The following is a 17,264-nucleotide window of genomic DNA, read 5'->3' as shown; positions in this document are numbered from 1 at the left end:
TCAGAAAGTAGGCGCAGCCGGCGACTTTGCTGTGAAGGAAGGGACGCGTGCGTCAGGTCTAGAATACCACGGAGCCTTCTGCACGGGACTTCCCCAGCACGAGAACGCCGACCACGGAGGATGGAGGTCAGCTACGTGGTCAGGACGACCCCCTGGGCGTCGCCTGCGGAACGGGCAGGCACTAGGGACACAAAGAAGCCGCCACCTGTGGTCTAGGATAGGGTCCCTCCCTTCAAGGCACCTAAAACAGGGGTGTGGAGCCGGGTAGGGAAGAGTGAGGAGAAGCTGTGTCACCGCAAGGCACAGCCAGGGACACCACCCCCACCCCCCACGCAGGGTATCCGAGGTGGAGGAGACCCATGAGACAACAGAGGGCAGCAGGCAAGCCTAGACCGACCCAGGGGCAGGTGGGGTGCCGCACTTGGAAGCCCAGGCACGGTGCAGGGCATGAGCTCATTGTAGCCTTGTCGTCAAAAGGAGCAGGACAACGGGCTCGCTCTGCTGTGGACAGCACTGTGTGCGAGGCATTTTCCAAGAGCAGCACCTACCCCTGCAGTAGCTCCACCCAGGGAGATACCCCCCCCACCCCGCCCTCCAGGGGCCAGCACAGCCCGGCAGCGGGGGAGCTTGGGCGTGGAGAGGTGCCGTCCAGGAGGTCTGCAGCAGACCGGAGCCAGGGGAGGGGGCCGGGGGCCGCCAGCGCAAAGGGAGGGGCAGGAGCTCTGGCCTGACCTGGGTCAGCCGTGGGGTCTTCAAGGAACAAGAGAAGGGGCAGCATCAGGGCCAGGAAGTCCCTCGGGCCCGGTCCAGCCCCACCTGAGTCTCAGAGGAGAAATGGAGCCCGAGAGGACGGGGGACCCAGGATCGAGGACCCAGGATCGAGGACATATTCCCCAGACAGGTGTGAAGAACAGGGCTCGCCCAGGGCTAAGGAGAGGAAGCTGCCACGACCGTGCAGGCAGGCTCTGTGGCCGGCGACAGCACTCCCTTCCACCTGCTGGCCCTGCTCTGCGGGCTGTCCCTGCCTCCCCCTGCCACCCCTTGCAGTCCAGCCTCCCCACCCACCCCCCCACCCCCCTCCCCCACTATCCCCTCCCCCGCCTCCCAACCTCCTAAACTGTTTCCGCTCCACAGCTCTCCCTGCTACTATGTCCCCAGCACGAGGTATGGCCAGAACATTCTGTGCCCAACTCTGCCCCTCCGGCTGCCCACCCCTCACCACTTCCCCTCCTGCTCTGTCTGCTCCCGCCCTCACCACTCAAGCACAGCAAACCCACACTAGTCCACACTAGTCCACACCAGTCCTCGTCTGGCCGCGACTCTGACTCCAAACCACCGCCACCCTCCACATCAGCCGCATTGCCGCTGCAGATGTCCCACGAGTCTGCCGTGTTCCCCGGGCTTCCGAACAAGCCGCCACAGGTCTGGGGGCCTGATCCAGCGTCCTTTTCTACTACAACTCATCTGGATGGCCAGCAGTGGGACAAGCTAGACGAGACAGGAACTACAGGTGGCAGGACAGGGTCTGCCCAACAGAAGCCCGACACCCAGGCCAGCATGGACCTCCCAGCCCACCTCGGCCAAGAGCACCAAACCACCCCAACCATCTGCAGGAGGTCTGTTATTTTACCACTGGCTGTATCCAAAACTCATCAGAAGCCACCGCCACCCCTAACTCACAACCACATCACCACACGACACCCCACAACCTGGGCCCGTGCACAGCTTCTCCGGAAGGAGTTAAACCCAAGACATCACGGAGCTGCCAAGGGCCTAAGCACTGGGAGAAGCGGGGGCACCTGGCTCTCCTTCTCCTGCGGACGCCATCCGCAGCCTGTCCTCCAGCCTGCTTGAAGTCGGCCAGAGATGCGCACACAGCAAGATTCCCCGCCCGCCTGAAAGTTCTAGGCCGGTCTACAGCCTCCCGCCCAGCAGGACAGCAGGAGTGGAAGGCAGAGCGGGGCCAAACAAGGAAGCTCCTGACGCTTCAGCCTAGAACGTCTCAACCTCCCCAGACATTCCGGGCATCGACGACAGCTCGGGCTCCTGCACTTGAGGGCGCAGCCGGGGACCCAGCAGACAAGGTCCCCAAAGGGGCGACACTCGGTCAGCGTCCGGCACGGGCAGCTTCGGGGACCTTCCTGCGGTGGCCGCTCTGCAGCTGGAAGGCACAGGGGACAGGTGGCAACAGAGACACAGGCCACATCTTGGGCGTGCTCCGGTCCAGAAGACCGACGGCATCGCGTGTGCAAACCTGAGTCCCGGGGTTGGAGGACACGTGGAAAAGGGACAGCCCCGAATACCGGTGCTTCGCAGACCGTCTCCGTGAGCCCCAGCCCCGCTCCCGGGCAGCCCACCGCACGCCGCATGAGCGAGAAAGTCAGGATGTTTTCGTGCTCATCTCAACAGTACGGACTTGCTTGAACAATGGCTGAAGTTGGGGTGTCTGGATGCAGCCCTGTCAGTTAAGTGTCCGACTCTCGGTTTCAGCTCCGGCCCCCATCTCAGGGCGGTGGGACTGAGCCCCGTGCCGTGCCCCGTGCCAGGCCCTGCGCTGGGCTTGGGGAGTGTGCTTCTGCGGGAGACTCTCTCTGCCTCCCCAGGCCCCACCCCCGCCCTTCCCTTCCCCCTCTTCTCGCAAATCAATCTTTGAGCAGAACAAAACCAATGGCTTCAATCCTATTTCCTTCAGTGGCTTTTCACTATATAAGCGCTTTACCCTGAAATTCAATCAGGGACAGTGACCTTCGATGAGGTGACCTGCTGCAACTCAACTGTGAAAACGCAGGGGTCTGTGACCCATGACTGGAGAGTCCCAGAAGAGAGGCCAAAGCCCCAGGGGACGCTGGGCAGACAGGCTCCAGGCCTGGGGACGAGGGGGCAGGTGGCGCTCTCGCTGGGGGAGGAAGGGCCCTGGCTGGCGGGCCGGGGCTCAGGAGAGGAGGGGCTGGGCCTGGGCGCGCCCCCGCCGGCACCATGGAAAGTTGGCCGCGGCCGGAGAGGACGTCTGGTGTCTATAAAAATGTTCCTCCCGGGGGAGCCTCTGGAAGCAGAGACTCCAAGAGACTTTCATTCTTTCCCTTATTTGCCGCTCTGAAAAATAAGCCGTTCTTCCTATTCTGAAACGCAATACGGGTCAAAACCTTCCACAGTGAATAGTGACCCAAAGAAAAAGGTCACCAGATCCAAAATATTTCTCATTTGGCCGGTGGCCCAAAGAAACTCTATTCTGTTTACTCGGTTCCTCTCCCGGGAGATAAAAACCTAATGCAATACACCAAGTGGCCCGCGGTACTCTGAACTCTGCAGGGAGGGCGGGGCTGTGGGCACTTCCCACCGGCTCAGCTGGGTCCTCCTGGGGGCCAGCACACCCCAGGCCCCTGGCCCCCACCGTGGCCTCACAGGGGAGAAGAGAACCGCCTCCTGCGTGCCCACCCCAACCCTCACAACCTGACCCTGAGACAGCAGGTGATCCGCAAAGGCCTGCGCGGAACCAGGAACAGGGCTGAACGCCGGGCTTGGTCGGGGTCTGCCGGCTCCGAGATGGGCTTCCCTCCCCGCGGCAGGACGGCTCCCACTAGGCTTTCCCACACCAGACCGCTTCCGGTGGGGCCCCGCCGGAGGGAAGGAGCCCTCAGCTCACGCCTGCCCCACGTGGCCCTCGGCCTGATGTCCTCCGTCGCGGCGACCGCTGAGCAAGGGTGCACGCTCCACCTGTCCGCAGGCCTTCCCCAGGCCGCGGCCCCTCAAAGGCTACCATCTCCCATCAGGACCACAGAGCAGCAACCTCCCACCGCAGCCGATGCCCCCAGGGCCCTCCCCAGCTCCCCCATCGCTGAGTCCCCGCCCCCGGGTGAAGGGGTGCCCGGCCCAGGCCAGGGCGCGTCCCACTGTCCTGCAGAAGGACACACACTCTGGGGACACGAACCCCACCGAAGTGGCCTGCCTCCAAGTTCTCTTTCAAACCATGAGGCCCACACTCCAGCTGCTGCACACCCGTGTCCACCTTCCTGGAAGGTCTTTCCCAAGGACGTGCACATCCAGGATACAAACGCCCAGCCCCAGAGAAGCGGCAGGAGGCAGAGCCAGGACACAAGGCAGAAAGCCCCCGGCAGGGGCTGCTACAGTCCTGAAGCTGGGCATGAATGAAGCTGCCAAGGCCACCAACATGAGGGGAGGGCGCAGCGGGGGTCACTCAGGCCTGTGTCCCTGGAGGCCGCAGTGATTCCCCCGTCGCCGACTACGTTTGCCGACGCGGCATGGGCAGGCGGACGTGCTGGCATGGGGGAGCTGCCACTCACTGAGGAGCCCCAGCATAGACCCAGCATCAGCCCCGGCACTGCCCCCCCATCTCTGCCTCTGGCCCCACCCAGTTCCCAAGGTGGTGGGGAGGGGGGTGTTGTCTGAGCCCTCTAGAAATAAGGCACTTAGGGCCAGAGGAGGAGGAAGGGTGGAGGTGTGTGGCCTGCGTCAGCCAGCCCTAACGGAGGCCCTCCCTCTGCGGCCCAGGAAGGACACAGCCTGGCGGCAGCCCCCAGAGTGCCCTGTGAGGAAGGGACCAAGGCAGAGCAAGGGAAGCACGTGGCAAGTCCACAAACACATCTTTCTTGTATCTTCACAAGTGCCTCGTAAAAACATTCTCTACTTAGAGCGGCTTACGTCTTTCCCAGGATAAGGCGAGTATAAGCAGAGTAACAACCACAGTTCAAAAGTGTCTCCCCATCAAGGCGCATTTAAAACAGCAGATGGCATTAATCTGTCTCTGAGCTGGGTTCCTGCTCCCGCCGCCGTCCTCAGAAGCCTGACCCACAGGGCGGAGCACGACCCCTTCTCCCACGGGCCAGGAGACTCTCCTCTGCCTGTGCCCTGGCCGGCAGCCCTCCCCTCAATCCCTCTGCATCCCAGCTCGTCCACACCTTCCCCGAGCAAGCTCAGGACCATGGCGGGAAAGAGAAGTAGCTGCTCGTTAGAAACCACGCACACCTGCAGTGAGGCCAAATTCAGGTCACAGTCTGAGCTGGGCGGGGGTGCTCACGGTCCGCCACGGGGATCTACCCCTGGTTAGTATTTTATCACCGGACCTGACGAGTATCAGGCACGGGCCCCAGACCAAGGCCCCTGGGCCACCACAAGACCTTGAGGAAGCCGCTCACCTCTCCAGGCCAGAAGCAAAATGGCAGGGTGGGACCTGAGCACCTGTCCCTTCTCCTGCACCTCCACAGCTTTGATCCTACAACTTAAAACCACACACCAAGGGCAATACCATCGCGAGGAAGGCCTGCAGGGCCGGCGGGAAGCCTGTAATAGACGCGCTATAAACTCAACACACCTCACTCTGTCTTCAAGACTAATTTTAACAGGGAGAAGACATAACCGCAGCTAAGAAACCTTTCCTCGCGGATATGATTTACAGCGCCGTGACTCAGCTGCCCTGCCTGCCTGACAGGTGAGGTCACCTGGATGCAGCCTGGTGTTTTCACAGGGCCAACAACCCACGCCTACGCACAGGGCAAGGAGAGCAGGCTGCCACCGTCCCCGGTCTCCCTCCTCCCAGGTCCCTCGAAGCCCCTCATCACCGTTCATGGCGCATCTGGATTTCCCAATTCCTCCCAAGCAGCACCCCCATGGCCGGCCAGGACGCTGGCCTTCTGGCCTCGCTGGCTGGGCAGCCGGTTAGGGGAGCTAGCTACAAGCATGAGCGTTACTGACGCGTTTGTCTCAAGAGGCTGTCCTTTTAAGCACCTGCAAGTCTATTAACAACTACAAAAAAAAAAAAAAAAAAAAAAGGGCCGGCCATAAAGGGGCCCCTGTGCCCCCTTTCGCCCCACCGGCCTCCTCAAGGGCTCCGCCAGCTCAGCAGTCCCCAGGCTGGGCCAAATGCCCCTCAGCCAGTGCTCAGACTGCCTGGGTGACCAGGCAGCACCCCCAGCAACTATGGCACCAGCGGCCAGGCGCCCTCAGGCCTCCCCGGGCGCAGGCACCAAGGCCCGATGGCCAGGGTTCTCTCCCTGTCTCCTGCCCACACGTGGCTCACACCTAGGCTACCTCAGCGGCTCCTTTCCGACCACCACCCCACCCCTGCACCCACAATTCCCCAGCTCCTACCAGATCCTGACTTCCTCTCCCAGGCATGTCCCTAACGCCACGATAGTGTCCCCCATGGCAGCAGGGGCCCAGCTTATGCACAGAAGTGGCCGACACACAGAGACCACATCCACCAGGACCTCGGGCTCTCGCTCCACTTGGTTCTGTTCACGCCCCTTCGGACCCCGCTGCACCTGCCCCCTCCAGGCCTCGCCGGCCCAGCCTGGCCCTGCTCCCCAACACAGGAGGGCAGCACTGCCTCCAGGGACGAAAGGTGAATTCCAGTTTCCCCCACTCCCCCTCTCTTGGAAACTCCGAAGTCTCTCCCCGTAGACCCTCATCTTTGACTGCTCCGTGTGGGGACAGAGCTAGCCGCCGCGCTGGCCATCCTTCCTGCAAGCCGATTCCAATTCTAGATCACACACACACACACACACACACACACACACACTTGCTGGGCCCTCAGGACACTCCAACGCCACACACGGAATCCTGCCATTGGCCCCAATTTCCAGGCGCGGAAACTGCAGGACCCAGGCTGGCACACACAAGATGCACCAGGGAACCGAGGACGCGGCTCAGCGGCCCGGCCGTGGCGCTCCCTCCCAGCACCAGGTCAGTGCTAGGCTGGGGAAAGCAGAGGGGATCAGAGGAGACGCAGGAGCCTCACTCCGGGCCTGATTTCTGGGGGGAACCCTTCCCGTGAGGCAGGCAGCCGGACACTGGCACCCAGAACTGCACCGCGCGAGACATGGGGAGTCCGTAACCTGGACAAGCTGGCGGTGGTGGGCCCCGGGAGCACAGGGGCACAAGCGCTGGGAGACGTGGTCTGCAAAGGAGCAGGGCGGCGGCCGCGGGGAGGTGTGGCTCTAGGGAGGGCGGGACTTGTTGCTGTAACCGACGAAATTAAAACCCGGCCAGATCAAAAACCTTAGTTTCAACCAGGCCCTTACTGGGGCGCCTGGCTGGCTCTGCTGGTTAGGCGTCAGATGCAAAATCTCGGCTAAGTTCATGATCTCAGGGTCATGAGATCAGGCTCCACACTCAGTGCGGGGCCTGCTTAAGATTTTCTCTCCCTCTGCCCCTCCCCCCAGCTCACGAGCATGCTCTGAGAGAAAATAAATAAAAATCCAACAGTCCTTTACTGGAGGGCCTGGCGGGCTCAGTGGAGCACGCAACTCTTGACCTCGGGGTTTTGAGCGCAAGCCCTACGCTGGGTGCAGATTACTTTTTAAAAAATAAATACAGGGGCGCCTGGGTGGCTCCGTGGATTAAGCCTCTGCCTTCAGCTCAGGTCATGATCCCAGGGACCGGGGATCGAGTCCCGCATCGGGCTCTCTGCTCAGCGGGGAGCCTGCTTCCTCCTCTCTCTGCCTGCTGCTCTGCCTACTTGTGATCTCTCTCTCTCTCTCTCTCTGTGTGTAAAATAAATAAATAAAATCTTAAAGAAGAAAAAAAGGAAATACATAAAAGAATAAATAAAAGTCCTTTCCTCCACCTTCCATACGTAATACATGACCGTCAGGAACGTGCGGAGTCACACATGTAACCTGACTCACGGCTTCCCGTCCGGACAGGATTCCGACCTTTAGGGCTGCAGGTAGGGTCAGCAGACGGCGGAGTATTATCAGTTACTGTCCACAGTAAAGCCGCATTCTCCTCATTCGACTGAGGAGCCCGTAGAGGTGAGTTTACAAATGGGTGGGACTCGGGGCTCTTCCCAGCTTGGAAGCGCTGGCCGCCACCGTGGGGAGAGACTCCCTGGAAAAGAGCGTGTCTCCTGCTTCGAGGGGAGCGGAGTGGCCACGTGCCAGAGGCCTGTGGGGCCCCCGTGGCTGCGGCCTCTGCAGAGAAAACCAGCACACCTGGGTCCTCCAGCCCAGCAGTGGGGCAGGCAGGGCAAACCAGGCCCCGGGCAGACCCCCAGTCCTGTGAGCCAGGAGCCAGCCAAGCATCTTCTCTGCCTGGTAGGCCCAGGACACAAGGAACGGTCCAGAGAACTCCTGGTGGGGAGGCTTCCCACGGGACCACGGTCCTCCCATAAACCATGTGTCCCTCCTGCCGATGACACTGAGCTAGTGGCAGGGAGGGCACCTGGCTAGCTCAGGCAGGGAGGAATCTGCCTTCGGGTCAAGTCTGGGTCTTGGGGTCTTAGGACTGAGCCTCGCATGGGGCACTCTGCTCAGCGGGGAGTCTGCTTCTCCCTCTCCCTCGTCCCTTCCGACTCATTTGCTCTCTCAAATAAGTAAATAGCACCTTTAAAAAATATATTATTTATTTATTTGACAGAGAGACACACACAAGAGAGGGAACACAAGTAGGGGGAGTGGGAGAGGGAGAGACAGACTTCCCGCCAATCAGAGAGCCTGATGGGGGGGGACTAGATCCCAGGGCCCTCGGATCATGACTGAGCTACCCAGGAGCCCCTCAAATAAATAAATAAATCTTTAAAAAAAAAAAAAATGAAAATGAGCTAGTGGAGAACTTGAACCCAGGCAGTCAGATATCCTCCCCCACCAAGAATTTTAAGTAAAATACACATTATGATGTGACCTCACGCTATATACTACATTACGATATATCACATGCAACACGCCCTGTAATTGTATCTACTCTACAACGTAACATCCCACCAGGTCCAACGACTGTGGATTTTTTTTTTTTTTTAAGATTTTATTTATTTATTTGACCGACAGTGATCACAAGCAGGCAGAGAGGCAGGCAGAAAGGGCGGGGGGAGCAGGCTCGCCACTGAGCAGAGAGCCTGATGTGGGGCTCAATCTCAGGACCCCGGGATCATGACCCCAGCCGAAGGCAGAGGCTTAACACACTGAACTCCCCAGGCGTCCCATGACTGTGGATTCTTAAGACCAGGTCAGTCTCTGCCACAGCACTGATCGGGCCACGGTAAGAGCCAGTGCAGACACAAAGGTCTGATCGGGTGACTCCTCTTCCAGGTCACACGAGCCGCTGCAAGCCTGACCCCTTCCACCTTGGCTTGGCTCGGGGTCAGGAATGATACCCAGCCGCTCCCAACTTTTATCTTAATGTGACATTGCTTAATTTTTTGACACAACCTTGACTTGACTCTCCCACTGCTAATTTTAACCACCCTCCATTTCCCCACAAAGTAAACCGGAGCGTCCCAATGTCACCATCACAACAGATTCCAACAGCCGCCGGAGATGGCAGGATGCCGTGCTGGCCCGAGACAGCGCTCTAAGTGCACGGCTGCTGCCGCTCGTCTTGGCCACAGCAAGGAAACCCAAACGCCACCCTTGGGGTTTATCTCCAGCACACTCCTATGGGGAGAGACTGCCCAAGGCCGGCACCAGCCCCAGCTGCCCGCCTGCTTCTTGAGCCCCCAAACACATAGGCTGGGACCCACCACCCACCAGGCCGCCCCCGGGGCTTCCAGACAGACCAGGCAGCACATGCTGCAGGCTCTGCGGCCGTGGGTCCAGAACAGAGGTTCCTCGGCTGAGACCCAGAGATGGGGGCTGAGAGGGCCCATCACCGGAAGGGGGGTTAAGAGACCTAAGTATCTTCAAAATGGTGTCTCTTTGCATTTTTGTGGGAAAGGTCCACACTTTCATTAGGTTTTCCGAAGGAATCCATGACCCAAGAAAGGTTAAGTCTGACCCCAGTTCGAAGTGGGGGAAGAGGGAAGTATCCCCGGTCCCGCAGCTGGTTAGAGGGATTTCTGCTGTGAAAATTACTGCATCAGCTTTTCATAACTTTGAAAAGTTGGCCCTCCCTTTTAGTTTCCTTTAGAATTCAGCTGAACAATTCAGGTTCATGGGGCGGGGGGTAGGGGGGCAGACAGAAACAAAACTAGAAAGATAAAATCTAAATTTAGGAAAAACTCTAAAGGCCAGCCCAGACTATTCCAGAGCTCATCAAACACTTGATGACATCAGAAAGATCAAACAGCGACTTCTAGAACTGATCCTAAAGGACAAAAGTATGAACCACTACAAGTCAAAGGGCTGTCGCTCTGTCGGGCCATGGAGTCTGGAATCGAGTCCTGGATAAATGTTATTTACTTAGCTCGCCAGGGTGATAATGAGCTTGTTTTGAACCTGCTGTATATGGTGTTAGCTCATTCATTTTGAAAAGTAACCCAGGACAGACCCAGCTGGGGAAAGACTGAGCAAGGGAAACCAGGTCAGCAAAACACTGCTCTCACGTTTCATAACCAACACGAGCCAGGCTCTGGGTAAAACCTTAATCTGCTCTGCATGCTGCATTTAGACCAGGGGTCCGGGCATCGCCTCTCTCCCTTGGCTCCAGAGTGCAGCTGTGCTCTCTCTGCTGTGTCTGGCTCTAGAGCTGGCCGCCACTGTCACCAGACCCTGGGCAGTGGGATCACAGTTCACAGACACCCCATCTACCCACGGCTCCCCTCCCTCATCCATCCCACTCACTGCGCTCCCACTGTGCACACACGGAGAGGTCCAGACTGCCTTCCAGTCACTTCCAGGCCACCTGGCCGACAGCGGGAAACCAGCCAACGCCAGGAAAAGAGGAAGTGGCCCACGGCATCGTCACAGCTACACCCCGGACCCACCAAAGCCCACTCAGCCTGCATTTCTCAGCTACACCAGCCAACTCCGTTCCTCCCTTCCGCCACCTGACCGAGACCCCAAATGACCATAAACCCACAGGCATCAGCTCCCACCAAGCAGGGAACAGCGCCAGGCAGCCAGAACGCCACACACCCGTGCACACTCCATCTCAGCAACCACGAAGGGACGCAGGGGTGCACGCAGGGAAAGCTGGTCCCTGGCCTCCCGGGCTCTCAACCTGAGTGGTCACCGTCGGTTGACCAGGCCCCTGCACAGAAAACCACGCCCCTCTCGGCAGACCCCCGAGCCCCTGGGCGCAGGGTCGGGTGAAGACTTCCCTGTTGGTGTCCCTTAACCCTGCACACCCCTCTGTATGGCCCTAAGGCTTCTTGCTCTACTTGCGATGCCCACCTGCTTCCTGCAAACAGGACACGAGAGACATAGCAGCCAATGTCCGTCCGTGACACGGACACAGTCGCCGACCCGGGGCGGAAGCTGGCAGCTGTAAGCCCAACACCCCTGCATAGTTACAAGCAGTGACTAAGATCCTTCTCAGTGAGTTATCAAATCAAGATGAGAACCGTCGGCCTTGAAAGGGATTCCTGGAGGCAAGACAGGACCTGTAACCCTATTCCAGATGCTCCAGACCAGGGCCCTGCCGTGCCCTAAGGAACCCACCGACATAGCAATCACCGGAAATGGGTAAGAGACGCTCACATGCGCACTTCCTCGGGGACAGTGCAAAGAAAAAGGGAATGCGAAGGCAACCCCACATCAACTGGAAACGTGGGCCCTTGTCTGGTGTGAATTAGCAGCACGCTATAAAGACAGCGACCTAGTTACAAGCACCCCCGCGTGAAGTGCTTGGGGAAACTCGGCCAGGAGGTGCGGACCTGCTCAGGGAGGCAGGCAGGCGCTCACCGGCGAGTCAGACACTCCCGAGCTCCGGGTCCTCCAACGACCTGGAGCGCAGACCCATGACCCTCCTGCCGATTGCTGGGAGGGGGCTCTGGGGCGCACAGGTGAAGGAGCATTTCATAAGTCAGAGAGGGCCGAAGGGAGGCCGGCCTCGGGGTCCAGTTTCGGTGGAACCTGTCCAGCTACCCACTCCCCGCCTGCACACCAGCCGGAAGGTATGGTGCGGGACCAACAGCCAGTCCCTGGGGCCTACCAACAGTGACAAGGAGATCTCATTCTTAAAATGGACATAACATGTGAACTTTGAAACAGCCCCATGGTGGGTTACCAGAAGCTGCGTGTCCACTCCAGGGCACTCGGCAGATGGAAGGTCCAGTGGACGCTTCCTTGAGCCTCCCCCCCGCCGTTATCTTGCAGGGGGATCCAAGAGCACGTGGTCTGCAGCACCCATCTTCCGCGGACACCCCTGCAGGTGTACGAGGGTGGCGGCGGCACAGGCTTCCACCAGCCACCACCCCTCCGCAGCCTGTCTCTCGGGCACCATCACGGAAACGTCCCCATGAGGCCGGGAACGCGGCCAGGCAAGCGTCTTGTCCCAGAGACCAAGCCCCACGCCAGCAGCCACTCACGTGGAGGCCACTCGTGGCGCACAGACCGGGCATCAAGCCGGGAGGCGACCCCCAGGCTGAAGGGCCCTCACCCCCTGCCCCGAGGCCATCAGCCCTTGTCAAGGCTGCCACCCAAGCTCCGCATGGTCTTTTCCTTGGTTGGTGACAAGTGGTAACCCGAGGGGCGCTGTCACTCATTAAAACAGACGTAGCTGAAGCACACCCCACCTGTACTGTCCGAAGCGGCATCCACACCCTCAGTCCCTGGGGCCAGGCTCTGTTTCCCCTGAAGCGAGTTACATGGGCCTCCACTTCCAGAAAGCCCTCCCTAAGGAGCCCGCCTGAGGGGGGCAGGAACTATCTTTAGTGCCGGACGAGCTCCGTATCATCACTCCTGCCTCCGTGCGGTCCGCGGGGGGCCTCCCCGCTTAGGCTCCAACTGTTTCTGCAGCTCCCACTGCCCCTGGACGTTTCCCAGCAGTGCACTCGGTCAGGAGAGAGAATCCCAGGCGGGGTCCGTAAGAGCTCTGGGCATCCATTGTCTCATCTATAAAATGGGGATATCACCGCTTCCGTGCAGGACGGTCAGGAAAACCCGGAAGTGAACGCGGAGTCTAGGGGGCACTCACAGAGCCCGGCCCATGGCCACGCTGGCAGGGGCCTACCCAAGACGAAAACACCCACGGGACCGCCGTGGGGCTGGAAGGACTCCGGCGACACGCAGGGAGGCCCAGCATGCCAGGACTCGGCACAGCGCAAACATAGGGCCTCTGGGGTCTCACGGTGACTCCGATGAACGGAACTAGTCATCAGTCCCCCCCAAGCAGGCCACACACTCGTGCAAACGCTCTGCTCAGCGATGGCCTCAGTAAGCCCAGACTTCCTCACAGTCATCCCCATACAAGCCACGTGCTTTTCTAGAAAGTCTGAACGTCGCGACTATCCCCGCCCCTCAACTGGGTCATTCAACCAAGTGCAGGGACGCCTGGGGGGCTCAGCTAAGCCTCTCCCACGGGCTCAGGTCATAATCCCGGGGTCCTGGGATGTGTCCCGGGTTTGCTCCTTGCCCAGCAGGAAGCCAGCTTCCTCTGCCCGCCACTCCCCCCCGCTTGTACTCTCTCTCTCTTGCTATCTTGCTCTGGGTGTCAAGTAAGTTAAATAAAAATCTTTTAAAAATAAATAAATAAAAATAAATAATTAAGTAAAACCAAGGGTGCCCTGGGCTCCCACCACAAGGGGCCGGGTCACCATGGCACAGGGAGGCCAGGCCTCCAGCCTCACGGCCCACCATCTGGCCCCGGAGCAGACCACGCCGTGGTGAGGCGGGCCTGGGCTCCCAGGCCACACCTCCAGGGGCTCCAAGCCGAGGCCCAGCTCTGCGGGCAAAACTCAAGCGCCAGAAGGCCAAGGTTCCGCGGGGCCGTGAGGAAACCCACACTGAGACTGTGAGCTCGCTTCCAGAACGGCGTCCGAAGCCGACAGAAACCACAGCCTGCGTCCACGTGGCTCCCACGCTCCCACAGACACGCAGGCTTTCCTCAGCAACCTCCATGACCTTGGCAGCCACAAACGGACAGGGTCCACAGGACTCTTCCTGGCACACGCACCGCCTCACCTCTGCACGGGCTGCCCACACGGTGCAGACTTAACCAGGGACTGATAACCGGCCCCCGCAGAAGCCTCCACTCACCAGGCCTTCTGGGACGGCGCCGAAAGCACGGTCTCTTCTCACTCACTTCAACTGCCTCGTTCCTTTGAAAACACGATCTCAATTTTATTTTGGATTTGATTCGCGTGAAATGTTTCATTTTGTGGGCGCCTGGGTGGCTCAGCGGGTTAAAGCCTCTGCCTTCGGCTCAGGTCATGATCCCAGGGTCCTGGGATGGAGCCCCGCATCGGGCCCTCTGCTCCGCAGGGAGCCTGCTTCCTCCTCTCTCTCTGCCTGCCTCTCTGCCTACTTGTGATCGCTCTGTCAAGTAAACAAAATCTTTAAAAAAAAAAGTTTCATTCTGTGAAGTTACCGACGTTCTGTACACACCGTAGTAAACACAAGAACAGGAAACTCCACATTGCAAACCCTGCTTTTCGGACCGGGGTGGCGGGAGGGGCGGGAGGTGAGCCACATCCCTGGGGCTCAGGGCCCCACAGGAGACCTACGGGCCCAGAGCCCCATGTGTGGGTCCCAGGGCTCACCCCCAGGCTCAGCCACTTACTGTGTGGCCTTGGACAAGTGGCTTTACCTCTCCACACCTCCTCTCCTGCTCCGCAAAAATGCAGGTAGTAACAGACCGCCCCCACGGGGTTCTGCAGAGAGAGGATGAGGCTGAGCGGTCAGCACAGGACCGGGCCTCCCGGATCATTTCCCAGGGCCTGCTAAGTACCAGGAACAAATACTCATTATGCTTCCCAGACTGTAACACAGAAACTGAAGCTCGGAGCAGCGGGTTGCTTCTGGGCCAAGGTCACAAAGCCAGGGACAGCCCAGCCAAGGATGGAAATGGCCCCTGCACCCCAAACAACCCAGACTCTAGGACATTTCTGCTGTAGAATAAACGGCCGAGGGCCCCTCCCTCTCAAGAATTAAAAACACTTTAGCTGTCTGAATAATTCAGGGATGAGTTAGACACGTTTGAAACAGCACTGAGCTTTCCCCTTCCTCTTCCCTGTCCCACTAGGCTCGCCGGGCCCGTGCTGGCAAAGCAAAGAGCAAGCTGGCCTCAGCTCTATCGTCCATCCCCAGCACGGAATCGGAGCTCCTGCACACGGGACAGGGAAGGACGGAGAGGCCGCCTCAGCCCTCCGGAAGCTCTGGCTGCATCCAGCAGAGGGTGGTGGTGTGCAGGCCTGATGGGGAGGATTTTGTCCTGAGCTGCTGCTGCAGAACCACCAACAGCCCCCTGTGACTCCGGTTCCAAGCAGCAGGACTGGCTGGCAGTAGACGGACATCTGTGTCAGGCCCCAGGGGACAGCAGGGTTTCTAGAACTGAACCCCTCTGTGCAGGGTCACCTGGGTACCTCTGTTCACCTTCAGCGGCCCAAGCCTCTTAGCCTTTGTTTTACAAGCCTGAAACCTCGATTCCGGGGTCCGGGTCCACATGCTAAAAAAGTGTAAGCAAGGGTTTGTGTTTAAGAGATCAATGGGGAGGGGGCGGGGAGGCCTCAGTGGCTTAGTCGGTTAAGTGACTGCCTCCTGCTCAGGTCAGGATCCCAGGTCAGGATCGAGCCCTGCATCAGGCCCTCGGCCCAGCAGCAAGTCTGCTTCTCCCCCTCCGGAGCTCTGTGACCTCTCTGGCTTTCACACTTTCTCAAATAAGTAAATAAAATCCTTTAAAAAAAATAAGATAAAAAAATACAGATCAATGGAGGGTCCGCGCCAGAGCTGTCCCACGCCATTCCCGACCAGGCTGGGTCCTGGCTGTGCTGCCTTGCCCAGCGCCATTCCCCACGGCTTAGAGGAAACCACAGGGTTCCTAGAACACGATCTCGGAACTAGCTCCTTCCTAGCTTCGCTTAACCCCGGGAACAAAGACACTGCCTCGCAATCTGAGGACCCGACTTGTTCCCAAATATTTACAAATCCAAATTCGCGGGGAAGCATTCGTAAGTGGATTCTTAACAGCCAGCCTTGAGCACAGAAGACAGATAAAACTTCAAGCCGACACACATTACCCAAATCCCAGGAGCCGGGCGGGCGGCTTGCTTGCTTTCTTTCCCCCACAAAGCTGGGTGAAGCCAGAGACCCCTTGATATTTGGAGGATACCTGGAGGTCATAAAACCATCCTGTAATACAAAGTTCAACAGTTCTCAACACGAGGCAGTTTCTTTTTCTGGGCTAGCAACAGTAACCGTGTGTGCTCTGAGAGCATCTCCAGCATGCCTGAGAGAGGACCAGCCCAGGACTTTCCAACAGTCTGAGGAAGCTCCCGGTGCGTCCGTCCAGGCTTCTCAGGGAGAGAGCCCCACCTCTGCAAATCCCAAGCAGTCAAGCTCCTCTGCAACACCCCGCCCCCCCCCCACCCACCCCAAGGGCCGGCACCCTAGAGGGACGCCAACAACACACCCTTCTCCTCCCAGAACACACTCTGCTGTTTCCAAAAGCTTCGCACAGCAGGCGCACTGGATTCTTGCAAGACAAAAACCTCTTTGGAATCCAACACCCAGCCAAGCAGTCCTGTCTGCTTTTAACAAATCTTTCTGGAAAATTATTTTATTTTTTTTTAAGATTTTATTTATTTATTTGACAGACAGAGATCACAAGTAGGAAGAGAGGCAGGCAGAGAGAGAGGAGGAAGCAGGCTCCCTGCTGAGCAGAGAGCCCAATGTGGGGCTTGATCCCAGGACGCTGGGATCATGACCTGAGCTGAAGGCAGAGGCTTAACCCACTGAGCCATCCAGGCGCCCCTCTTTCTGGAAAATTAAAATGTAACTCAAGGCACAATCCCATAGGCTTAAATTTTAACCCAAGCCGATAAAAATGCATTGCCCCTTCACTAAAGCATACATGTTTACGAGATCTACCATCCTCTCTGCCCTTTAACACGTAAATCTAGAAAAGACGCAATTAAATATTAAAGTACACATGGGTCAGCACTCACTGTCATCGTTTAACGAAGTGGCAAATGCTCTTTACCCCTCCCCCCACGGAGCACAGTAACACAGCACAGCAGAAGCACTTCCGGGGTTTTCGGGTGGGACGCCTTTGAGACTGAATTTACAGATCTCATCGTCCCAGACTAGACCGCCTGAGCTCTGGCCAGTGGGGGAAGCCCCAGCCTTTATTTACTCTCCCTTCCTGCCCCATCAGCAGGAGGGAAGCCTCTCGGCGAATGTTCCGGCAACAAGGGTTGCCGAGGCACCAAGGACAAATCCCTAATTCCTTTAATGGGACCACAACTCAGCTCTTTACAATATGCCTTTCCAATGTATTTTTATTTTGTGCATTTAGTAATTACGAAGATCAAGGAGGCACTTGTGCTTCTGTGATCAATTTCGTATTGGTAATTACAATGACAAAAGATGCTTCTGGATGGCGTGAACAGCCTTATGATCACAGAAATAGTTTAAACTCCAATTTACATACACATG

This window comes from Martes martes (genome assembly GCF_963455335.1).
Source record: "Martes martes genome assembly, chromosome: 4".
Taxonomy (NCBI): Eukaryota; Metazoa; Chordata; class Mammalia; order Carnivora; family Mustelidae; genus Martes; species Martes martes.
Note: the sequence above shows the minus strand (reverse complement) of the source record.